Source organism: Labrus mixtus, chromosome 12 (assembly GCF_963584025.1).
Source record: "Labrus mixtus chromosome 12, fLabMix1.1, whole genome shotgun sequence".
Taxonomy (NCBI): Eukaryota; Metazoa; Chordata; class Actinopteri; order Labriformes; family Labridae; genus Labrus; species Labrus mixtus.
This window is the reverse complement of record NC_083623.1, coordinates 25,469,493-25,496,499: the sequence shown is the minus strand read 5'-3', so window position 1 is coordinate 25,496,499 and position 27,007 is coordinate 25,469,493. Positions and strand designations below refer to the sequence as shown.

The following is a 27,007-nucleotide window of genomic DNA, read 5'->3' as shown; positions in this document are numbered from 1 at the left end:
CACGTGTTGTAATGGATCAGAATAGATTGAGGTGCTTCTTATGCCACAGCTTTGCAGCTACAACAGTAGAGGGGCAAAACACTTAAAGGAAATACCCACATTTAAAAAAAAAAAATCTACTGAAAGGTTAAACAGACGCTGTAACGAGTGAGCGTCTCAGGTTGTGGGTACTGCATCTTCTTGCAGACGTGACGTGCAGATATGAAAAAAGGAGGTGCAGCACTCAAAAAGCCTCAAGACAGCAACTGAGCCTCATCATTATATGACTGGCTGCAGGATGTGGTTTAAAGCCTCAAAGACACCTAAGCAGGGTGTTAAGTTTCCATTCTCCTCGGTGTCTGTAACACGATGGCTCATCCCCAAAACACTCACAAAAAACACACCCACTCCTTCCATTCGCAGGGAGGCAGCAGTGCTGATGAAGTGTCTTAAGCCAAGTCGACCAATCATTCTATAAATAGAGCGAGGAGGCCTGCGTGTCGTGCTCCAGCTCACAGCGTTTCATTTTTTAAAGTTTCACTTCAGCGAACCCGAAGACCTGGAGTCAATCAAGGCTGCTCCACCCTTTTCTGTTCATCCTCCAACAGCAGCAGGAACACACAGAGCTTTACTCTGAAGCATACCGACGTCCACATGCTATTATGCATTCACTCTCACTGAGCTGATGCATGTTTTATTACCCAGCAGCCCTATGCATCCTCCATGGCCTGAACAGACAAGGGGGAAAAATTAGTCGGATGCCACTCTGCACGGCGCTGAGGTAACTTCCTCTTGCAGATGAAAGGATGTCTCTGCAGCAGACCCCGCTCTGTCCGTCCTGCCTTATACAGCGTAAAGGTGAATTCATGTTATTTTAAACCTGGGGGATATCTGTAACAAGCAGGTGTTAAATACAAAATAGGTTCAAAAGGTGTGAATCATCCCCCCAAAGATCTGGTAACTCTCAGCCCGCCAATGATGTCTGCATCATCAGATTTTGTGCCCAATCAAAGTACATGTACTAAAACGTAGTGGTCAGATCACTCCCCACGGTTCGGGCCGCATTGATTGGCTGTACATAGAGGAAGTAAATTCAGTTTTCTAAAAAAATACATTTATGGGAGTTAATTTGTGGACTCTTACAGAGAAACATGAAGTTTTCATATTTCATTGACTAGTTAACTTTGTTTTAAACGCAGCTTGGACATGTCCCACAGCGTGTCTGTGTTTATCATGCAGGTATCAGCTGGTGGTTACCGGGGGCAACAATCAGACATGTCATCAGTAGTCACATAACAGCCTGTTGAAGTCTGTCACTGAAAACTTAGCCAAACAAACTCCATTACAGAGCGCTTTGTTCAGGTACATACTTGCCGATGTACAACGCGTGTTACTGAAGGATCCTTCTGGAGCAGTGGTACTCAGCCTTGTTTGACTTAAAAGCCACATTGACCAAAAATATTTCTGCAAGAGCCACAATCAAAAAACCTCTTTGTTTCCTTAAATATGTGTGAGGAAACACAGTGACATGACTTGTAAAGAATAATTTCTGTTGACAATGTTTCCCTTTTTGAAATTAATTACTTTGGATTTTTCTTCTCCAAGTAGGACCTAAATGAGCCATGACTAGTCCCAAATGAGCCTCGGGTTGAGTATCACTGCTCAAGAGGCGGCACCACATAAATCAGATCAAATCATAAACAGAGGTTCTGTGTTTACATGGTGTGATGTAAACAAACATGGCGACACTCGAGGAGGTTTATCCTTTATGTAAATCCTCAGATCACTTGGACTTCATCTAGTCATTCACTTTGTCTCCTAAACTTTGAGTCATTGTTGTAGCCGCTCTCTGGTGTCTCCCATGTTGTCTCCACCGGTCTCTTCACCATACAACCTTACACAGCCCCTAGTGGTTATATCTATATTGCATCTCGAGGATACTTAGCGTTAATTTCTGAGGAAGTGCACGACCAACGCTCCAAACGACAGCAGGATCAAGCAGCAACCTCGCGGAAGTGCAAAATCCTGCAGTTTGTGAAGTGTCCACTTGAGGCTGACTGAGAGATTTGTTTTTTAATTTGTAAAGTTGACATCCCTGAAGGGGGGGGGGGGGGGGGGGAAATGATGAAGAAGCTTTTATATGACAGACTGTTGGTCTCAGATTGTTTAAAGCATGTTCTACATAAACAGGTAGTCCAGGTTTATCTGTTTGTTTTATCATTATTGGAGCGGTGAGTAAAGACGACAGTGAAGAACATTTAGGATGTGAAACATTATTACGTTTCATGAAAATGAAGTTAGATTTTTAACGCTGAAAATATGTAAAACCTTCTTTTATTGTGAAATTTCCATTTCCTCTGCATCCTCTGTGTATGTCGGTGTTGTTGTGTGTGTGTGTGTGTGTGTGTGTGTGTGTGCATGTGTACATCCATGCATACAAGCTCCGTGAAGACAAAGAATGATGAGCCTTAAAGATTATCCCCAGCCGGAACACAATCCTCTTTGGAGGTGATGCTGGGGGGGATGAGGGGGAGGGGGGTGTCTCTGATCGTGGCTGCTGTCTAGACGTTGCTCCTCTGTGTGCAGGAACGTGCTGTACCTACCGAGCCAGGCTACACACACACACACACACACACACACACACACACACACACACACACACACACACACACACACACACACACACACACACACACACACACACACACACACACACACAAAGTTTTTTTCCATCCAGAGACATTTCTACAAAGATGGAGTGACATCACAGCGTCTAATCTGTCTCCCAAACCGCGTCGGGTCGTCTCGGGGTCTTTCACAGGATCTGAAAGGGGAGACTCCCCATGCTCTTGCCAACCGGGTTTTTGCCAACAGAGCGAGGACCTGTGGTGCTCAGGATTGTGGTAACCTAGCAACGGGATGGAGAGACAGATCACTGCGTGGGGACGCTGATTATAGTTTTTTTAATCTGCTTCTGAACGAGCATCGTCTCTTTCACCTCTTTGAATGGACAAGCTTTGATAAGTCATCAGTCTGTTTCTTCATGACAGTCAAGCCTTTATAATATTAAATAATGCACACATCAATAACATGCATTCAAAGTGGGGCTGTGATTAATCACAGAATTTGTATGGTTTTTGAAATAGCATTTTTTTTGCATTTTAACCCAGGTTTTTTATGGTTTTATTTAAAATGTTGATACTGTTTTAAGCTGAGAGTATTTACTTCCTGTTTGGATATTTTTCATGTGAAATGAGACATTTAAAGCGCAGGTTCGTACTTTTCCATCACTGTGACTACATGGAGACACTGCGGTGCAAACAGACAAACTAGCACCTTAATCATTTGATTCTTGGGGGCCGGTGGTGGACTGGTTTGTTTGTGCACCCCGTGTACATAGGCTGTAATCCTCCAAGAGGCGAGCCCGGGTTTGGAATCTGACATGTGGCTCCTTTCCTGCACGTCCTCTCTCTCTCTCTCTCTCCCTGATATCTGACTCCTTATCCACTGACCTGTCTCCACAATAAAAATGAACCTCAAAGTAAAATCAAAATGAATGTGATGGCCTTGTGATTAACGCGTGCTGACACTAATGATGACTGCCCAAATTAAACGTTTGACTTTACTAACTCTCCTTCAGTGTTGAATGTGCTGGTCCAAAGAAATGGTGAACCTGTAGAATCAGCAGAGGTCAAAAACATATCGTCTGAAAGACTCACCATCACACCATCCTGAACAACTAAGAGTCCGTCACTGGTCACGCTGGAGCAGAGAGAGAGTGAGGCCGAGGCCCGGGGGGGCTTCCTGTGTGATTGATCGACTGTCAATCATGTGAAGCCATGTGGAAACACACACAGGGCCTGTCTGTCAGTTCTGCTTCAGTAGGTGGAGCAACATGGAGTGAGAGCATCCTCAATCAAAGCATCATGGAGAAACACCACAGATCAGTGTGCACAAAGTGTGTCTTCAATATCTGATTCAAGTCCATATCTCACCCCTCAGACCTGATTATGACGCGTGTAGACTAACAGTCACTACAGTAATATATCACATGAGGGGGGGCAGGTCTGATGGAATTTGCCCCCCGTCGTCTTCTCTAGGTTCGTTCAAAGGCTGCAGCTCAGCACAGCGGGGGGGGCTCCATTAAGCTCAATCAACAGATAATGTTTTGAAGATGCTGCTGCAGCACTAACAGAGTGACCTGACAGAGTGAAAGTGCTGAAAACATCAGCCGCACACACCAAAGACAACAGAGTCAGAGGGTTTGAGAGACAGAGTCTCTGGATCACTTCCTGCTTCCTGTGTCCCTAAATTCTCTATCCATGTTCTTAATATTTGTGAGCTAAGCTGCAGCCAGGATTCAAGCTTGTGGGGACTAAAGTCTTGAAATGAAGAGATTCTTAAATCCAAGGCGGATTAGAAAGTCTTTCACTGCAGCTACACCATCTTTCATTTCTTCTCTGCAGATGAGTTCAGGACACTCACATACCTCGAACCAGGTGTTCAAACAGCTGCAGCGTGGGTAACGTTGTGTACTTTATGTATAATGCATACTGTGTTTCATCAGAGTCAGGACATACTACTTGTATAGTAGGTACTTTTGAATACAGCCATTGTGTGCCCTACCCTGAGGGACTCCATCTGTGTCATTAGTCTCACCAAACACCATGATGCAAAACACTTTAAGAGCGCTGAGGCAAATTTACAGTCTGCAGAACGCTTTAACCAGTCCCCAAACACATTTACCAACGACAGAATCTTACCGTAAAGGGAAAGTACCAAATACCAGAAGTGAGCGGGCAGTGATTGAGCGAGTGGTCAATTAGTTTGTTTGGGCGGAAATGTGTTATACTGATGTTTATGGTGACAGAATGATCGTTTTGTCAAACCCACCTGAGACAGTTCATGCGATTTGGCTTTTCTTCTGGACGGTCTCTGGGAGGGACATGGATGAGACAGATGGTCTGGAAGGCGTCCTCCGTCCCCCTATCTAGTCCGTGTCCTTTTCAAATTCCAGAGACCGTCCAGATGAAAAGAAAAATCCTGTTTACTGTCTTCAACAGACAAAACATCATCTGTAGTTCTGCCTCTTGTAAATTTGTCTCAGCTCTCGTCACTACCTGTAAATGTGTTTTCAAAAATGTTAATTTGTCTCAAGCTTTGAAAAAGTGTTTCACTCTTTGTGATTTTGGTTTGCACTCCCCCCCCCCCCCTCCTGTGTCAGTTCATGTCGGTCCTATGTGTTACATCACCGTCTCCGTTTTTTCCACTGTTTTTGAAAGATTTTTTCTGTTGGGTATGTGATTGACATGTTTTCGCCGGACTATAACAAAGTAAGCCTTGATTTTTCCCTTTTGGTTTTATGTTTTAAGACTTTGTCAATTCCTTTTTATGACAGTTTGTCTTCCTGATGGCTTTCAGGCTGAGGGGGAAACAAACTGTGTCACTCTGCGTTAAAGCTGTGTCCTACAACATGTGAAGAACTTCTCAAGCAATTCAGAACGACGTCCAAGCCTCCTATAGCTGCTCCTCCTCCTCCACCAATCAGCTGCTGTAAATCAGCTGGCAGCAGGTTCGCTCCCAGCAGTCAAAACACGGAGGTTAAAGTAGCACTAATTCCCATGAGGCTGCTCATTAAGCTGCTTGCTTAGTCCCTGGGGACCCGGGGGCCGGCATATGGCTGCAGCCCCCCTCCCCCTTTCATAATTAAAACCACGTCACAGCTAAACCTCCAACATGTGGAGCGTGGATGGAAACTGCAGAACCATTATTGACCATCCACAACACCGCCCCGAGCAGAGGAAACCAGCGCAACATCAGAAGTGCGTTGGCATCGTTTAACGGCGCCGAGCCTCTCGACAGACCGCAGCCAGCACTAAAGTAAACCAGAAATAATGACAGGAGCAGGATGCTGTGAGGGCTTTGAGGAATCAAAGAGTGAACTGCTGCTCCGTGTTGTGACCTCCGAACCTGAGGGGATGTATGGCCCCGAGGTTTTCTTTTTGTGGGCTCGATGGTCATCTTGCCTGGTTGGGTTAAGATAAGTCTAATTGGCCCAACAGAAGACGTTTTCAGCATTGCCATGACCAAGTGAAAGACTCCATTGTTAGTCCTTTAGATGTGCAGCCGTGTCCGTAATAAGCCCATTTGAGTGTGAGGCCATTAGAAGGCCGTGTTCACCCAGATCCTCCTCACAGCTCCGGTGACAGTATACCTGTCACAGCGCTCAGCGGGGTCGAGCAGTACGTCTAAAGCGCGTCAATTAGGAGCTACAGCTGCTGTTGTTCCAAGTGTCCCAACTCCGGCTTTATCAAACCAGCCAATAAAAATCAGCGTTCATTCTCTTCCCTCGGGACATATGGCGGCCTCGGACTTAATCTGCATGCAAACAAGCGGGGATCACCTCGTGTTTAATGCATTTCTGCTACGTTGAAGAATATCGAAAAGGGAACTTCAGTATTTTTAATCCTGGAACTCAAATTCTTCAAAGCCAACACCTACATTGTCAAAATGACTAATTTTGATCAAGCAAATGTTTACTCAGAGGTGTTGATATGTTATGTTACTAGGGCCCTGTTGTCACGACAACAGTTTAGGTCGGAATGGGTAACCTTTAGTTGGGTTTTGGCTGTTCGTTTTGTGTGTTCCTGGAATAGATTATTAATTCTGGTTCAGGTTGTCCCTCTAGCAGCCATAACGCTGTCCAGCATGCTCTGGTTCCCAGGTGGATAAGGACCAACATGGTCTGTTTTCCTCCCAATCGTTGGGATTGGTGGTGGCTGGCCCTTCGGAGCACTTGAGGTCCACCACAGCATGTGAAACCTCTAACACCAAGAAAAGACAAGTGTTTATTTTGAGTGATTAACCCTCGTGTTGAAAACGGGTTTCACAGTGGGAAAAGCCAAAAAAGCACCAAATACATAAATTGGCAAAAGTAGGGTAAGGGTTAGTGTAAGAAGGGTAATGCAGCGTGCAATTGTCATGGAAATATCATTATTGCTGATTTTCTAAAAATCGACCTGTCTGCAACATTTATGACAGTACCGCTGTTTAAGTCACACCTCGCCCCCGCAGGTTCTGTTCTTCAGAGGAGAAGAACCTTACCTCTACATGAACTTCCTTTTTTACAAGAAAACCTCTGTATGACCTTCTGCCCTTCTTCAAACTAAGATACAAACACTGTCTAGACTATGTCTAGCATTAAACTCTTCAATCTGCCCAACAACAGGGGTTACTCATACCCACCCCCCTTCTTTTGATAAACTATAAAAGTGTGTTTTCTCTTTGTCTTCTTTGATCTTTACTGCAGACTGTCCTTACACTCTGTAGTTTTGCAAGAGAATTAAACTCAGCAGAGACTACTACTTGACTCAAGATCTTTTATTCAAACAAACTCTTGTTTATAGAAATGTCCATTACACATATACTGCTCTTATAAAACAGATGTGCAAAATACTTGTTTTCAATTTAAAGTTCAAATAAAAGTAAATATGCTCCCTTGATCTGTAAAGAAAACTACTATTAGCCTTTAGCTCTTTAACATAAATCCTGCCTCTGACAGGGCAAAAGGCCAATCACTGATTAGGATTTTTTGGGGTGGCCAATCAGATTTCAAGGTGGGCCTCTGGACACACCTCTGTTCAGTGGACACATTTTGTGCCCACCTTTTCAGTCCCACGCCTGACGACTGATCCAATCTACAGTAAAAACTAAAAAAAAAACTTTGTGTAGATATTAGGTATCATTAAGGCCTTAAGATAAAAAATAAAAAGGTTTTGAAACTCCAAAACTCACTATTTAAAATCCACTTTACAGAAAAAATAAGAATGTGACAAACAGGAAGTGGAGCAGAAATATTTGTAAAGACTTCAAATCTATTTAGTTCAACATCAGTTATTAGTGAGCCGCAGCAGATGTGTCAAGTCGGTATAACAGGAAGAGGTTCTGGTGCTGCCATCTGCACGGGAGGCTTGCTCTCGCTTACACAACCAAGCTCATACTCCCCACACACACACACACACATCCTGTGCGCAGCCAGCTGTCTGTGCAGAACATAGACAGTTCATAAACTCTGAGACATGTGACTCTCCGGTCAAACAAACAAGACAGAAATCAGAACAAACAGACAACACGCTGCATAAATATCCGAGGACCTACTGAGCCAAACGTCAGCCCCCCCTGCACGTGGCCTCCACCCGCCCAGAAAAAACCTCTATTACAGGCAATGGTAGACAGACGGGGGGGTGAAGTGAGCCATCATTAAAAAGCTGTGGTCAAACCCTCCAGCCCCTGAGTTTCCTATACGCCCATCCTGCCCTCTTTTATCTGACGTAAAGCGGCGGGATGAGGGGCGGAGGAGAGGGGGGGGACATCAAAAGAACTTTCAGTCGAGGTGTAGATTAAAACCACTCCGAGCAGGTGTTCAATCATCCCTCGCTCTCCACCTACATCAAACTAGATTTAAAGTAGAAGAAGGGCAAAGGCAGGGCATCGCAGAGAACACAGACTTAAAACATGGTTCCTTCAGTGCATGGCAGAGTGCAGTGAAAAAAAAACGAAAAAAAAAACTGGCACACAAACCTGCATTTTGGGGCTTTTCCTGCACTTTATGTGTTTATCTTTACGAGGAGATATTTCAAGCACATTGTTCTCCGATCGTACATGGCAGAGATCTGTTACGCACGATCCAAACATACCATCAACACCAGGATAAAACACAGAAACCACAGGACTCATCTGAATGTAGCAGGTTCTTTTGGTTTCAGGACGTTTTCCAACTGCTTTTTTTGGACATGAAGGAAAAAGTCAATTAAACTTTATAAGCCAGGCTCTCGAGTAGACGGAGCTCCCCCATCCTTCAGCGAGGTGATCTGGCACTACTACCCAACGTCCCTGACTCACCAGCCTCAAACATCGGACTGTGTCGTCCCCACAACCACCGCCGTCCTCATTGATGCACGGCCTGCTCCGACCTCCAGCTCTGCAGCGAGGACGTGTGGACAACAGGAACGCCAAGAATCAAATATGCTTTTTTGTAGAGCGTCACCAGATAACAGTACATGCGCTATACAAATAATGATTGATTGATATGGATGAATCTTTAAACTTAAATAAAGGGGATGTTAATGCTTTTTTTTTGCACAAAAGTCCTTGACTAAAACAGATTTTATACACAAGCCATCCGTCCCTCCATGTAAACACGGCTCTGACAACAACACAGCCAGCGGGACTCAAGCTTCTCACTCATTGTAGACAGTCATGACTCAGAGACATATTTACACAGGAGAGACTGGATTTATGATTTATTTATGTGTAAAATGTTGCACATTCTTCCTTTAAAAGAGTAGAAACTAGTTGGACGACAGTGTGTTTTACCCAGATCTGGATGGGGGATGTAATTAGCTGCAAAATCATTTTCAAATTGAACAGAGCAGGCTCCTTCTGCTTTGAAGCTGTGAAGGCATATTTAGAGATTTTTATCAATGAAAACAATTCAAAGTTATTTCCAACTCCATCCACTGTCCTGTCTTCATTTTAAAAAGCAATGAATCACTTTTACATGTGGCCTCTGGGGGGGTTCAACGTTTCTTTGTTGGTACCTAAAAAGGTAAATTTGCTCTCCAAGGAAAAAATAGGTTTGAAACCTCTGGCCGAGCGGATGGGTCACTCTCTCTCTCTCTCTCTCCTGCTAAACCCACTGGAGGCAAAAAGCCCATTTGTTTGTATTTTTAAAATGTATGACACATTTTGTCATCATTATCAAGTCCTACTAACCTATGGAACCTTTTAGGCAAAGATTTACAGATTGTTGGGATGTAAGCATTAAAAATACTCCACAGAGAGCGAACAGACGATCATATCAACCACTATGCACCCGTCTGTCACCTATCTGTACGTGATGTTAGTTACTAAAAGGACTTAACAAGAGCAGAGGAGGATCGTCAGATGAATCCCCTGTTCCTAATCAATGAATCATGGTCCTGGTGGGGTTTCCCCTCAGATGTGTCTCTATCATGAGTCTATAATACAGGCTCTTTATTCACACGCACACACTGATTCTACAGTATCTTCCTGCACTCAGAGATGTCACTGATGGATTCGGTTCCTCGCAGCTTGAAGCGGTGCTGTGCTCGCTGCAGGGACAGAGTGTGTGTGGTGTTGACTGAAGATCCCAGGATGCTTTGCTGCACAGTGACACTTTGATGTTCCCCACAGCTGACGTCTCTCAGCGGGTCTCTCAGCCCTGCTGCTGGAGTGACGCTGGAGATGAGACATGAGTGGATCTGATGGCTTCAGACAAAATGCATGCTCTTTCTCTACAACAGGATGGTTAACAGACATCAAGTGGCCAAAGGCAGGCCGCGGGGGGGGAGAGAGAGACTCTGTATGCTCTGAACCTGTGTCACACTAAGGGTTTCTTTAAGTCTCTGTATGAAGCCGAGTACATACAGTACAGAACATCCTGTGACAGCTAGACGTCAGTCTGTGGTCCACATCCTCAGAACATCTCTTCATTAGCCGGAGGAAGAAGAGCATGTGGACAAAAACAGAAACAGAAAAAAAGCCACCAGATGTGTCCGTATAATGGAGTGGAGCTTAACTAGGTTCATTAGCTGCACCACTTCTACCCACAGACTGCTTCTTCTACCACCACAGTGGAGCCTCAGCCCACACTGGTGCAGCCATTACCGAGGAGGTAACAAGCTGGGGGGGGGGACCACAGAGCACAATATGTTGCAGGGCTCAGAAAACCAGATGATTCTGTATCGCACATTCATTTGTAATCTATTTTTTGAAGTTGACCTAAGTTTCAGATCATGAGGTAAATGTTAATTTTCCTTTTTTCTTCCGCTTATCCGAGGTCGTGTCGCTTTGGCAGCAGGAGCAGTAAGTAAGTCAACCCAGACTTCCCTCTCCCCAGAAACGTTTTCCAGCTCCTCCCGGAGATATGAAACCAAGAATTTTAAGCAGACGACTTCAAGCCTCTACATACGCCGCTGAAACCTCGTTCATAGGGTCTCTTCTCCCAGCACTGGAGAGCAGACCTCACCTGGCAGCCCTGCAGCGATCAGAGGCATTCAGAGAGCTGACCAATCAGAAGAAAGTGAGCACATGGGGGGCCTTAAAGAGACAGAGGCTGAAACAAACTGTTTCAGGCAGAGGTTGAATAGAGGGTTTTTACTGATGCCAGTACCAGATAAATAAGGAGGTTTCTGAATTTCAGAGAATTTGAGAGACTGTTAGCTAAGCTACCACAAGATTAGCATCTCCTGTAAGATAAGTTTTCAGGTTATCATCTTTTCAGTCTTTATCGTTCATGAGGTTTCCACTTGGAGCTCAGTCATCCACAGAGGTCTCGTCCTCTCTGAGACCAACAGACCGAGTTATTAAAATAGGAAAACACAGAATGAAGCAGTCACACTCACACTTTATCTCTACGTTGAGGTTCCCGGCTTCTGCTGAACATGGTTTAGCTCAGAATTCAGAGAACTTAAGATTCTGTCACCGGTGTATTAAGTCCTCTTCTCCTTGTTGTAAGAGACAGCTTTACTACTGCTACTATGACAGCATTAAAAAAAGGAGGAAGGTGAATTACATGAAAAAAGAAATGAAATGTCTGTAAATGTTTTGATTCCTGATTTGAAGGATAAAAACTAAAGACAAACTGGGGCATCGATGGCTGAGTGGTAAGTTTGCGCACCCCATGTACATAGGCTGTAGTCCTCAAGGTAGGCGGCCTGGGTTCAAATCCCACCTGAAGCTCCTTTCCCGCATGTCATTCACCACTCTCTCTCTCTGATTTTTGACTCTATACACACTGCGCTGACTCTCCAATAAACATGTCTGTTGCTCCATGTCTTTCAGCTGTCTAAATCTATCCAAATCGATTGTTACCAAATCCAGCGTTAAGATCGAGGCACACCAGTTTGGGTTCGAGTCCCATGGCTGCAGAACAGCAGTGTCTGGGACAATGTGAGGGTGATGATCACCACTGTGCCGTTTAGCTCGTCTTTCTGCACCAAGCAGCGACTCTCAGAGAGAAGTGGAGGCATGAAAACATGATTGGAATCAGTGACTCATTCTTCTGTTTCTCACCAGCCTACAATACCACCCACCCAGCGAGAGCGCTGAAGCACACACACACACACACACACACACACACACACACACACACACACACACACACACACACACACACACACACACACACACACACACACACACACACACACACACACACACACACACACACACACACACTAACAGACACATCTGCTCCATGTTCCCACAGTGAGGCGCCTCTTGATGTTCTCTCTCTGCAGAGCTGCTTCTTCTGTGGCGGACATATCTTCCATGTCACCGCCACCTCAACACCCCAGAAGAATCTCTGCTGAGTCACAAGCAAAAAAAAGTGTGACTCTGCCCCCGCCCCCGCCCCCCCCGCATCAAGCCGCTCTGCTGGCTCCTTCTCCGAGCAGCGAGACACTGCCGAATAGGAAAGTGGAGCACACATAATAAAGGAGCTATTAGTTCAGCGATGACTGAGCCTGCATAATGAACACACATCGCAATTCACCACAAACGCATGATGAATTGTAGCCTAGCATCCTCTCCATTTATAGCTGTTTGTCGGGTGCTCGGCTGCGTCAGTAACAATGTGTCTCCTTTGTGAGAAGGCTTAAGTTCAAGATGTCAGAAGCCCCACTCACTGTCAAATAGAGGAGGAAGCTCCAGACTGAAATATCTGCACTCCACTAATGGACGACTAACAAGAGAGGCTGACAAAATGCTGCGGCGTAGAACAAAAGCTTCACTTATTCTGTAAGAAAGGCCTTAATGAGGGTTTCAATTCTCACTTTCTTTCTTTTTTGCCCTTTGCCCTTATTGATGGGACAGCTGACAGGAAACATGGAGGAGAGAGGGCGGTGATGACATGCACTGAAAGGCCGACTCAAACTGATGATCATTTCATCGAGAACTTTCCTCTGCATGTGAGGCGCCTACTCTACTGCTCTAAGCTTAAAGGTCTCATATCCTCCTCCTCTTCAACCAGTTTAAATAAGTCTCAGAGCTCCTCAAAACATGTGTGTGAAGTTTCTTGTTCTAAATCCACTCTGATCCTGTATTTGATCATGTCTATAAACCCCTCTATTTCAGCCCTGCTCAGAACAGGCTGTTTCTGTGTCTGTACCTTTAAATATGTAAATGAGCTGTGTCTGACCACCGCAGAATGTCAAAAACGTTGCCAGACAATCATTTTCCTACCTTTGGAGCTTTTTTTGTCCTTATTGGTGGGACGGATGAAAAGAGAGAGAGTTGTAGACAATGCATCCAACGACCGATACCAAGAGTCGAACCTGCAGCCGTTATTTCTGGTTTATTCACTGGATCTGCTTCTGGTTTTGATCTCTGGAGACTTCTGTACATAACTTTCAGATGCCTTTTGTCACGTTTACATTTACAACCTACCATGCTGCATGTTCTCCATTGCTCTGTGTACAATGAAGCAGCTACCAAACTAAAATACAATGATTGAGAGAAAGAGAGAATTGTTATTGAACTAGTGCTAAATTGTCTGCCCTTCTTTAAAGGAGGTCTATTCTGCTGATCCATATTTAAATACATACATTAAATGTGACGATGTTGGATGTTCATACTAAACCTCTGCAACGTTTTTTTTTCTTAAACACAAGATACAACAGTTATTGGCGTAATCCCGGGACGTGGTTTCCTGCTGCTCTGAACGAGATGTTATGAGAACTTCCTCGAGACTTGTCCAGAACCTGACGTCAGGATTAGACGTATCAGAGCAAAGCATGGAGCAAAGTTGCAGGAACACGCCCACCCAGTGCGGCTCTTTCAAGGACTCGCCCAGCTGGAAACTCACTCAAAACTTCCCTGTGACTGCAAACAGAGCTGACCAACCAATCAGGGGAAAGTGGGCACGTGGGGAGGCGGGCCTTAAAGAGACGGCAGCTGAAATTAAGTGTTTGAGGCAGAGGCTGAGATGAGGGATTTTATCAGATTATTAAGGAGGTGAAGATCATGAAAAGTTACTCTATAGATGTTGAAAGTGAGATAATAAATGTCCATGTATTGAGTCTAAATGCATTATCCTTCATGATGAAAAATGTGCTCATTTGACAGAATCACAAAGTTTTTACAAACTGTTCTGGAGCTAAGGTACAGGGTGAGCTGTTCTGTGAAGAGGCAAAGCACACGCTGCTGCTGCTGCTGCCAGCGTTAATCTGACATCAGAGTCATCGTGTTCCACTCAAACCTAGCAGGGACCCGGGCATGCTAACACTTGGATTAGGAAGTAACTGAAACATCTTTCATCTGCAGCCTCATCTCATGCAATATGTTACATGGGATAAGAAAAAAAAAAAAAAACTCATACAGATCAGGGGGGGGTACATGACTGTCATTAACCCCTGCAGGGATGTGTGCGACTGCTGCTGCCGTGTGTGTGGATTAAAGATGGCGGCAGCAGGAGCAGACAGCTGGCTCGGGTCGTGCACTATGTGAGGATAGAGAGAGGAAAACATCACTTTAGCTTTTAGCTGGTTGAATCTGCAGCCCTGTGGGTCAACCTGCAACAACAAGAGGCCGCATTCTGCTCCACGGCTTACAGGTACACACACACTTTGTGCACAGGGGTGTGTGTGTGTGTGTGTGTGTGTGGGACAGCAGGCCTGCCTCTGGCACAGGATCTCAACTAGTGGTGGCCAGCTGTGTGTGTGTATCTGTGCGTGTGTGTATTAATGTGTGTGTGTGTGTGTGTGTGTATCTGTGTGTGCTTTAATGTGTGTGTGTGTGTGTGTGTGTGTGTGTGTATCTGTGTGTGCTTTAATGTGTGTGTGTGTGTGTGTGTGTGTATCTGTGTGTGCTTTAATGTGTGTGTGTGTGTGTGTGTGTGTATCTGTGTGTGCTTTAATGTGTGTGTGTGTGTGTGTATTAATGTGTGTGTGTGTGTGTGTGTGTGTGTGTGTGTGTGTGTGTGTGTATCTGTGTGTGCTTTAATGTGTGTGTGTGGTTGTTTTTTATCCTTTTGACACACTTAAAATAATCCTGCAACAGAACTACTAAAACTAGATAACTGGGTGCTGCATTTCTGACCCGACAGACCAGTACACACTGCTCCTAGCGAACAAGATCACAGCGGACCCTCTGCCCCCCCTCTTAGGTCTGAGTATGAACTCTTGACTTCAGGGTGCAGAGAGACCAGGATGAGGATGAACCTGCTCCTAGAAGCCTCTCAGAGGTGATCATGTGAGACTCTAATGATGCATTTGAGTGATTTGTGTTGATGGTATTCTGTACAGCGCGGTCTGGCTGTTGATGTGTCTCGTCTCTGTCATGTTATCATGCTCTCGGTGCAGGATAACTTCTCCAAGGGGCATCGAAGATTTCATTCATAAACAACTAAAAAGTTTAAAACAAGGTGTAAACCTCCAGAATGAGCGTGTGATGAAGTCCAAACACCTGCAGTCAGCCCTGAAGTAATGTGTTACTTTCTCATGTAGTTACAGACGACAGTGAGAGCAGTGAGAGTGTGTGCGAGTGTGAGAGTCTTACCTCTTGTTTTCAACGTGTCACAAGTTTTATTTCCTCCACATTGCTTTGTGCTCCGCCAAAACAGAGGCCCTGCAGGGACACAAGAGACGCTACATTATTCATCCAGACATTTCATTTAAAACATGAACGTCAGCTGCGTGTGCCAGGCGCTGTCATTCACGAGCGTCTTGCTCATTTTTCCCACAATGCTTTGGGAGAGTGGTGCCTGTGTTAGCACCAGTAGCTTCTGTGACCTCTTCTCATGGTGATTAATAAACATGAACGAGGGAGGAAGAGGTCAAATCCACTTAGAAAGACAAAGAGCGCCTCACCTGGAGCAGACAGGTGTGACTGTAACTCTGAGAGTAAACACCAGGGGGGTGTCAAGAGCACAGGAGCTGCCAGCTGCTTGATTGGCTCTGTAGTTTGTTGGGCCTCTCCAGCAGGGCCAGCATCTATTCACCTCTCAGGTGTGAGTGATGACATGTTGTTAAATGTGTGGCGTCACAACATGAAGAACGACTTCTCTCAGTGCCAACACTTTTCTTTTCTTTCACACAGTGACTCGTTTTGAAAAGGGTTTGTGCTGCTTGACGAGGAAGAACAAAAGACTGGGATGTATTCATGCAGTGTGGCTCATTGTAAAAGAAGAAGATTACTCCTCCGAGTACAAACACCACCTGAGCAATGTTTGAAGACTCTATCACACGAGGAGAAGCACAGAGTGTAAAAAATCAGGGTCAATACTGATACAGATGTTTAGAATGAAAATGTAGCCCATTCAAAACCAATGTTTATTTGAACTTCTTCATATTTCTTTGGGTCTGTTTTTCAAATGAGCTTTGAGATTTGTCATATAATTTTAATTGTTCCTGTTGGTCCCTCCTCCTCTTAAAACCTGCCTCAGCTCCAGCTCTCAGTCTGTCGTTAGGATGACTGAAAGTTAGACTGAGACATCATTTCCAGCATGGAGACTGCCATCGATGGGACTCCAGCGCCCCCTGCAGGAACAGACGGGTGACGTCACTCGACTTCATCGATTATATAAAGTCAATGGTGTGAACGCAGGAGTTTCTACTTCCAGACCCCGAGTATCCCAAATGAAGTCAGAGTGAGCTGATGTGAGAACGCAGCAGGATATAATCAGGAGAATTCACCTGGAGCCAATGAAGAGGGGGAGTGACATTTATATACTGTGATTCATGCACGACCACAGACTGTCTGCACACGACCACTATGATCTCAGTGCACGATATGAAACTGCTGTGTTACGTTTCTTTATTATAGCATCGTATAGAGGATTCTGTTACTTCATCTGCAGCTTCTGCATCGTTCTTTTTACATCCCCCCCCTATTGGGGGTCTAAATGATGAAGCGGTAACAGAGGATGCTCCAATAGATTCAGAAATAAAGATTGCATGACTTTCTTCAGAACCACCAGAGTGTCTTAAGCTTCACAGGAAAGTTGTACAATGTAAAATAAAGGGACATCCTGTGAAACGTGCTGAACGTCAGGTTATAATATTCCTGAAGAAAGGAGATTAAAGTACAGCACGTCCCTGTTTCAACCTCCAGACGGCCTCACTTTGATGAAAGATGTCATCCTAAAATAAAAAAAAGACAGACATTCTGCTTCAGCATATTGAAGCTCCTATAGCTGCTGCTGCTCACGTCTCTTCAACAACACGACTCTGACACGGAGAAAGTGAAGAGAACCCCTCGCAGCAGAAACAGTGACACTTTTTATGATCCAGATAAATCTCCAGCAAACACCCAGTGGATAAACTTCACAGTGTCTACTCTGCCAGCTCTGAGACTGACAGCGGAGGTACACAGTGCAGTCATTGTGTGTGTGTGCAGGAGGGCCTGGGTGAACTGCACAGCACGCCTCCTCACTGCCCTTTATTTACAAGAGACACACTGTCACTGCTGCCAAACATGTTCACAACCTATTAGCTGCTGATTTGACTCTGAAGCTCAGCCCTGCTAATCTAATCTAATCTGTCTCTGTGGCTCTCCTGATGCTGGAGCAGAGCGAGGAAGAAGAAGCTGCATGCGGGCTTCTTCTTCAAATGTGATGAAACTGTTTGCAGCAACAAACACATAGCCTGCTGCTGCTGCTGCTGATGCTGCAGGGGGTTTCTGATGCAGGGTCTGTTACGTGATGACTTCCTGTTGTTGGTTAAACTAGGCCTCAACAGATTTAATGTTCTGAGTGTTAAAAGTGAGCAGCACAATCAATACACATGAAGCACTGCATGATGGGAAACAGCCTGAAAGACATGTGGTACTTTCCGTGCAGATTGTCAGTGCAGACAAAAAAAGCTCATATAGCAGATATTATCACGCAACACACACACACACACACACACACACACACACACACACACACACACACACACACAAACACACACAAATACACACACACACACACACACACACACACACACACACACACACACACACACACACACACACACACACACACACACACACACACACACACAGTAACAGATTTTTTTGGGTTTGATACGAAGCTACAATTCTTTATCCATCCATTTTCTACAGTGCTCTTTCCCGTTGGGGGGGTCGTGGGGGGAGAGAGAAGTGAGCATGTGAGCTGGTGGCCTGTGTATGATGCTAGAAATGAAACAAATGCATTGAACGCTTTGGCCTTTTTTCAGTCTCTCTGCAGATAACATCGGACTGAAAGAGAAGATGAGACAGAGAGGAAGTGAGAGAGAGAGAGAGAGAGAGAGAGAGAGAGGCCAGGTAATGAAGACAACCGGATGAGATGAGAGATGTGGTTTGACCTTCTTCTTGTCCTTTGAAAACATTTTTTACTACAGCGAGTAAACGACCAGCAGTATTCAGATGTTCAGACACTCCAGAGCTTTTCTCAGTCACAGGTTGCAGCTCGGTTATTTTTGGTGTCTGTGCAGAGGAATTGTGAGGGCTTCCCAAAATACTCGCGCCGACCTCAGTGTGTGACTCTAACATGTGATTTAAGTCTTCTCCACCAGCAGAAAATTGCCATTTGGCTGCTCGACATGTCTGCCTCAGCTCTGCGGCCTCCTTCCTCTCCCATCCGCCGGATGCAGCCATGGCGACGGACTCCCAGCATGCTCTGCAGTGAGTCTGTGGAGCCCCCTGGCCCCCGGAGGCAGAGCTGACTCTCTCTTTTCATCAGCAGCCCTCCTCCAATAAAACATAATGGCACAGAGGCTGCGGGGGGAAAAGTCATTGAGACACACAAAGCTGTCACATGACCAGAGCAGGCACAACAGGCTCAGTCATTCTGCTGCTCACTGCTGGGACAGATGAGTGGGTCTGCTGAACGGGCCGGCAGGATCCACGCAGAAGACCTCGGCTCTCATTGTACTGATCGGGGGGGGGGGGGGGGGGGTGTCAGTGGGAAGGAAGGCTGGCACTGCATGCACTGAGCTGTTCAGCCAAAGTTCAAGAAGATAGTCAGGCTCTGTTTTTATTTGGATGTAATTGACGCCTATTTACCCCCCGAGTTAATCACATACGTGTCTATTAGTGATGCGGCAAAGCGGTAAAGTACCGCTTATTATGTAGTGTAAAAGCATTTATTATGAAAGAATCACATCAGGAAATGTGACCCTATCAGCTTAAAGGTAAAGTCAAGAGTGAACCTTGTGTTGGCTCTTTGCTGCAGATGCAGAGTTAGTCTGCTTTCTGTTGGACAGGCAAGTGACAACCACCGGCAGTTAGCTCGTGCTAGCATGCGCTAGCTTGCAGTGTAGGTACAAACAGCAAACATACACACTACATCCTGTAGTGGGTGTGAACTTCTGGTGGGGCGATGTGCCCAGGAGTAGGGGAGCAGGTTGAATGTTGTGGTAACAAGCTGCGAAAAAACAAAGCTACTGACTCCACCTTCAACACGACCTGTGCAGGAGAGAAACGAAAAACTGAAAACAACACAAACTCATTTACAAGCTACAACTTCCTACTGAACACAGTGACTTATACAACCGTCTTTCTCCACCTTCATGCACACAAATGAGCTGAGTCACATCAAACACATTTGATACTCGAGAATTCTTTGGAAAAAAAAAAGAAAAAAATCCCCCTCCCCCACGATCGTTGGGGGAGGGGCAAATCGGGCCTTAAATCGTCCAGTGTGTAGCCAGCTTGATGCTATCTTTTTCTGTGCCCTAAAAACACAACCTGTGGCTTGGTGAGCCATTTGAACGGTTATTAAACATTGAAAAGAGTTCTGTTCAAGTCTGTTACGGTTAAGGACAAGCATTTTTTTGTTGCCATGGTTCCCAATCTTTAAAATTCATATACACGTAAACAAGCAGGAGAACTCACTTTCAGTCACTTCTTGGTATAAAAAAACATGTGGTAACCTCAAGTATTAAGTATCTCAGCGACAGCGACGTGGTCCCTCTCTGGCGTCCCACCCCTGAACAGAGCACAGTCATAACATTAGGGGGGGCCTCAGCCAAGCCCGAGGTTCCCCTGCTGGGAAATGAACCCAGGTCTCTGGTGGTGGGCGACTGCTTTCTTTCCCTCCGTGCTGCTCAGACACGACGTGCCTCACACAGTTTAACATAAAGTCGCCGTCAGCCACCCACTCCTGGTTCATTTCAGGACTAGTCTCTGAAGGGTAAGTAGGGCACTTTGCCACTTCAATAATAGCTGCATTTGCAAAGCTTACAGCTGCAGGCTACAGCCTTTACATGGATTTAGAGCAACCTTGCAGACTGTGGGTTACTTCAGTAGTGATAATACACTCCGCCGCCCGGGCTTTTTCCTCAAACATTGTCATGGAGTTCATGGTAAAGATGTGACATCCTGCAACACTAATTCAATCCAAACTCGTTCATCCCCGTTCCCATGAGTCCTGACGAATGAGCTGTGATTGACAGGTCAGGACTGCCAGCAGGGGCTGAGCGGCCTCGCTGAGAAGGCTGACTGACACACACTGCTGAGGAGGAAGAGTGGATTAAAAATGGACAATTATCCTCACTGTGCACATTTAGGCTGCATCCGCACCGGCTCTCTGGATCCACACCACATGAGAGAGGGATTTGCCAGGTGATTAAAGCATTAGCAAGAGGAAGTAAAAGTGTTCAGAAAAAAAAAGGAAGCCAAATGTGTTAAACTGAAATATTCAGAAATATTCCCATCATGACCTTCCTGAACAACACAGGTGGGTGAACCCCTGAATGACTGACAGCAGAAGATGGCATCAGGTGTGTGAAACCACATATTGTTCCCAGAGTAATAGGTTGAGGCTGAGACAAATTTCGAGTACTATTAGTAGGGATCATCTGAGATACAGAAACCACTTGTACATTTGGCATTGTGATGATTGTTGTAAGTATAATACAACATGTTATGATGTTCTTCATAATCGGAACATGTGCTATAATCGTACCTGCATGAATCTGCATCCCTCGTTATGCACGCACCCCATTTAAGCAATTTTAAAAAATATATATTTCTGGGGCTTTTTGTGCCTTTGATGTAGAGATAGGAATGTGGATAGAGCCGGAAATCAGGGAGAGAGAGAGAGAGAGAGGGGAATGACATGCAGGAATGGAGACACAGGCCGGAACTGAACCTGGGCCGCCATACATGGGGCGCACGCACTAACCATTGTGCCACCAGTGCCCCAGCACTATTTTACAAGACAACGATTTCCGCCAAAATCTGTAACCTTTTGTCGAGTTTAGGTGTTTGTTAACATGACAACAGCATTCTGTGGGCCTGAAAACACCTGAAAAGTTTTGAAAACAGGTTCCAGAGTGCAAACTGCTGAAGAAGGCGTCGTCATGTAAACTGGCAATATGCCGTTCCTTTGAAAACGTCTTACACATCAGACTTTACGGTAAGTTGTTGTAAGTTTGGAGGTGGTTGAAAGGTTAGCTTAGCACAAATGCTAAGACAGGAGAGAAGAGAGGGGAATTTGGTTGATAAACATCCTGTAGTGAAAAAGTAAAGCACTTCTACTATTTGGAAGAATAGTTCTGCCTGATAATCAAACAATGCAACCTGTGCACAAAGGCAAATGGATTCAGTAACCATGGCAACGATTCAAAGGTTCTCAAACTATTATCATAATAGAAATGTTTAATGTCTCTAGGAATGTCTGGCTCTGGGGGGGCTTATTAAATAAGTGACAGATCACTCTGAGGATAAATCTGTGTGACGGTGCAGGCCCAGGTCTGGCGTGCCAGCGTGACGCCCGCTCTGCCAGGATGAGCAATCATCTCCTCTGTCAGCATCTCGCTGCCTGCATCAGCAATGCAGAGGAATGACGCTGCACGGAGCGGAGCACGGAGGGCAGACGGGCAGCAGGGTTCAGGAGACGTTGTACTGCAGTGGAAATTGGCCCTAATGGAGGCTCTGGGCGTGGAGTCTGGCACACACTAACCACCTGAGATGAGACGAGTTCTAGGTATGAACAGCCACTCTAACCACGGGGCTCTGCGTGGAAATGTGTCTGCATGAGGCAGAATCAGAAACAGCATTGAAATTCATAGAGACCTTAATGGCTGCTTTGCAATGCAGATTTTTCTAACGGCAGCGTCCACATGCTGCACAGGCGGGCGTTGTTGGGACAGAATATATCCTTTGTAACCCACACATGACATTAGACACAGCTGGAAAAACAACAGCAGCTAAATCATGTATGAGACATTAACATACAGAGAGCACTTTGTGTTCACCTCAGAATACAAACAGTCGTCATGAGCGTGCCCGCCCGCATGGTAAACATATCATTAATATATAATAAAGCGTGGTGAGGTGCTTTGTCTGTGCTGCTCGTCATTCAGCGGGGGAGAACACCCACAGGATTGTGAGTCGTGTCTGGCATGCGGAGAGCCTGAAGATGCTCCAGTGTTCACATTTAAAGAAAACCTACGACACATGAAAACACGCCGAGCCGGGCCACGACCTGATTTCAAACACAGAGCCGTAACTCTCTGATCAGATTTAGAGAGACCAAGAGGATGTTCAGAGATAACAACAAAAACTGTGATCAACTTTTTAACATCCTGTGGTCTAGAGAGGAGGAGAGGAAGTTTAAATGAGCAATCAGTAAGATATGTAGTGAGTGAAATGATAAAGGTACCTTACTATATGATCAGACATTAAGGAAACATGCTATGTTGAAGTGCTGTCTTCTCTGACAACAATGCAGCAGTCAGTATGTCCTCCTTCTAACTTTAGATTCTGGTCCTGAATGCTCTGGATTTGTTTGGACCAGAGAAGGTAGACACCCCCACACGGCCGTTTTGGACGCCCCTCGGTTTGCCAGATATGAGAGCAGTTATCAGGTCAACAGGTGTTGCAGAGATGGAAGTGGTCAAGAGAAGTGGTTCAGATAGAAGTGATTGTACCCGACCTAAAAAGCCCAATGCAGAGCTGGCTAAACACTGAAGCTTCAGTGTCCAAGAAACGGCAACCTGCATGAGCAACTCTAGAGAGGAGGGGGGGGGGGGAGACAGCTCTCTGCAATGTTTGAATATGGACTGCAGTACCCATTTTAAACACGAGGTGTCAGAGTTACATACCGCTCCTTTAACAAGCAGCAATATATCATTCTCAAGGATTGATTTATGTATCTATATTTAGATCTTTATATCAGTTAGCTGATATTGAAAGTCAACCTCGTTTGTTAAAAAGAAACCACCTCTGTGACTTTGATTGTCCCTGAAGTAAAATATCAGAATACAATTTGCTTGTAAAGAAAGAAGAAATAAACTACGGCTGCACGGTGGTGCAGTGGTTAGCGCTGTCGCCATTGCGCTCTCACCAGGAAGGTTCCTCGTTCCTCAGGTCGGAACATCAACTCAGAAACTCAGTTTGGTAGCTGACTTGATGTCATATTCGTCATCACATGGCAGACAAAATAAGTTTATTTTTTTGTTAAAATACTTTTTACATATTATTCAAACTTTCTGAACTGAAATCACATGAACACACTGAAGTCAGAACAACGACTTCCCAACTGGTAAACCGGGACCATCCGAGTATGCAAAGTAAGAGTCTCTATCTCTACATGTCAGCTCTGTGATGTGTGACAGCTGGGATCCACCTCAAGACCCCCAACAGGACAAGTAGAAGGTAATGGAAAGAGGAAGAAACTTAGGCAAACTGATCGACACATTTAAAATTACAACACAGCAGTATCGTTTGGAAAATGAACTGTAAAACACTGCTGGATGAAGATGCTGTTTCATCATCTAAACTGGACGAGTAACTGTTCTCTGACTAACTTTTAGAAAGCCCAGAGCGAGGCGTCACACATATGGAGGAAACCTGTTTGAGGCTGGCAGAACTCAAAGATCTCTGCTCGACTTCTATTCAGCGGTAAGGTTTTAAATATAGAGAGAGGCGCTCCAGTGCACTATTGAACCTCTGAATAAAGGCTAAATGGACTCGAGAGCTCAACGGAATTGGAGAGATTAGGATAACAAAAAAAAAAGGAGACAGATTAAAAACGGGAAACGTTGAGCAGGATATAAGAGACCGCCACGCTCACGTCTCGCCTGTGCTCCAGATGTAAATGAGGTTTCTTTTCAGGGGGGAAATGAAGCCACACTCAGCGTCCACTGACTGCACATTAGGAGTAAACGCACACACAGACAAACACAAAGACGGGCTGCGGCAGGTGGAAGTGGAGGGCCGATAGGGGATTATGTGAGATGGTATCTGCGATGCTCCTCGAAGCAAACAAACAACTCGGCTTAATTGAATTCCTTTGAAGAAACGCCCCCGTAGACGGACATCTCCACTGACCCGGTTTGACAAGCTTTTATGCTTTTGACACATCATTTCCTCCCTTCATATCGCAGCAGCACATGCACGGCTCGTAAACAAACGTAAACGACGCTGATCGATCGTGTGTGAGCCTTTAAAAACAGCAAGGGGAAACAGAACATGCACGGGTGATGTTGAGAGGCCGGAGGGTCTGCAGGAGTTCAGAGGTGATCATATGATCTGTGTTTCTGCTCTCACATGTCAAGCCCCCCCCCCCCCCCCCCCCCCCCCCTCCAGGCGCTGCATTCACCCATGCTTCAACATTTACTCATCTGTAACAATAAGTTCATTTGAGCCTGAGAAGTATGTCACGACTGCAGGGAGAGGAGAGAGAGAGAGAGAGACACATTTCAGGCCTCTCTCCACTCGGCAGCGTGACACAAAGGACAACAGTGTTGTGGTGACGTTCTGACCCCGGAGGTTTCTGAGTGTGACGCTCAGCGCAAACGAGCGGCTGACTGCAGACGTCAGCGCAGGAGGCGGAGCCCTCTAACCCACCGCGAGCTCAATCTGATGACATCAACTCCTGGATTGCACTCTCATGCTTGTTTTTCCTCAAACTTGAGCTAAAGAGAAGGAGGGGGGGGGGGGGGGGGGGGGGGGGGCTACATTTCTACTGAGATGATTTCATATCAGTTTGTTTGTGATGGTGTGAAAGCTGTCAATCTAACCCCAGTGCGACCAACCAGCCATACAGAGACCGCTTCTGGTTCCTGGTTCAAATTCCCCATCGGACTGGGCCTGTCGGTGTGGAGTTTGCATGATCTCTCTGTGCATTTGCTGGTTACCTACAGTAGCTTCCTCACACAGTCCAAAGACTGCTGGTTGGGTTAATTGGTGACTCTAAATTTCCCGTACCTGTAAGTGTGTGAGTGAATGTTTGTCTGTCTCTATCAAGCCCCCAGGAAGTGCCCGGACCATTGGAGCCAATTAGACATGGTGGCTGAACATGGTATTGCATGTCAAGTGATGCCATTGGGCCCAAAAAGTATTTTGCAGTCCAAATCAATACACTGCAGCTTAAGAAATGGACAGAGCACTGCCCCCAGATGACAGCTTCCTGTTTGGAAAGTGAGCACTTCTGAAGTAACAGAGATTAGAGGTTACATAAAGTTGCAAACGGACGAGGATTACAGCTTCACCTCGACTTCTGCCAGCCCTCTGCGCTGGCTCTGATTCAAGGACCGGGTCCAAATATGTGCCACACAACAAACAGGCAGTGACAGGAGCCACAGTGCCATGAGGTGATGTGATGTGATGTCACTGTGAGCACACTTCACACCTGCTCTAGAGGAGCTCTGTGTGCAGGACAGTAGTACGCTCCAGCAGCAGCAGGCTGCAAATGAATAAAAAAAGGATGAATGAGGTTCACATCAGGTGAATCTGTGCAAAATCCAGCAGCAGGTGTTTTGCAGGTTGTGTCCAGAGATGTTGTTCATCATAAATAAAGTCCTTAAGCATGGCTGTACAGTGTTTATTTATTCAGTAGAAAATATTCTTCATCCTGATTTATTAACACTTGACGGTGAACTGCTGTGATCAAACTGTAATACAGCCACCTGCCACTAGACAGGGCTGCAGCCACAGACTGGTTGTAGCTCTCTCTGCTCTACTACCAGGATGTAAACAAGCACAGCTAACAGATAGCATCACTGCTGGGTACTTTCAACGTTCTCGTCTTTGAAGGCGAAACAGACTGAACAGTAAGAAGCGCTCACAAATCGACTTTCAGACCAGATGAGAACAGCTCCTCTTACTCTCAGTTTAAAAGATTTATTTTGAAAATCCTGACAGTTGTTGCTGCTTCCTGTTTGTATGTGAAGGGACAGAGTTCAAATATATTTCTTGGGAGTCATTTTATTTGATATATATTATTGATTATTGTTTTGCTGGTTGAATAAGAATTCTAACACCTGGTTTAAGTGCTTCAGAGTTCAGTTTGCCGTAGGTGAGAACGCGATCCAGACCAAACAAGGGAAGTGAACCAAAAAGCAGTGCATTGTGGGTTGAACATCAGTATTCTGGCTATGTGGCTAACGTTAGCATTGCTAACAACACACAGTGCAGCATTAGGCCGGATGGCAGCAGCCACTGACCGGAGCTACAGCCTCAACTGGGGGGGGGGGGGGACCAAATGAAAAATGCAACCTCAATCGAGGCCACCAGACTTCATATGTGAAGGCCACCTAAGGGACTATCTGTCGAACCTTCCTTCCACTTTGTCTCCCTCATTATATCCTCTGTGTGCTGCTTTCCTTCCATCCTCACCTCTGTGAGCCTGATCAGGTCCCTCCTGTCCTCCTGCTGTGATGAGCAACTCTTTTTGCACCGCAGTGAACGCTAACAGAATGAGAAGCTGCTTAAAGCTGTCGGCCTGAACACAGGGGACTTTGATCAGTGAAACCGGGCACGCCTCCTCCTTTGTGTTTAGCAGCGAGAATAAAAAGGAGAAGCTCCTGACCAATAACTCATCCTGACGAGAGACGTGTTGTTCTCCCTGTAAGAAGCCAGGAGTCAGACGAGGACATCTGAAATACTTCACTGCATATTCGCCTGCTCTGACCCAAACATAGACGTCTCTTTCATAGGTATCTCTTTCCATCTTGCTGCAAATTAAAATCGACAGTTACTTCCTGTATAACAATTATTTTCTCTACATTGA

The 27,007-nt window shown here is 45.5% G+C and overlaps 1 protein-coding gene across 2 annotated transcripts in view; it reads right to left on the bottom strand.

Moving 5' to 3' along the window:
• Positions 1-27,007, bottom strand: part of fynb (FYN proto-oncogene, Src family tyrosine kinase b) — a 79,969-nt gene that overhangs the window by 50,477 nt on the left and 2,485 nt on the right. For both annotated transcript variants that reach the window (XM_061051344.1, XM_061051345.1), the window contains exon 2: positions 15,559-15,627. The gene's annotated coding sequence lies outside the window, so the exon portion shown is untranslated. The remainder of the gene's footprint in view (positions 1-15,558; positions 15,628-27,007) is intronic.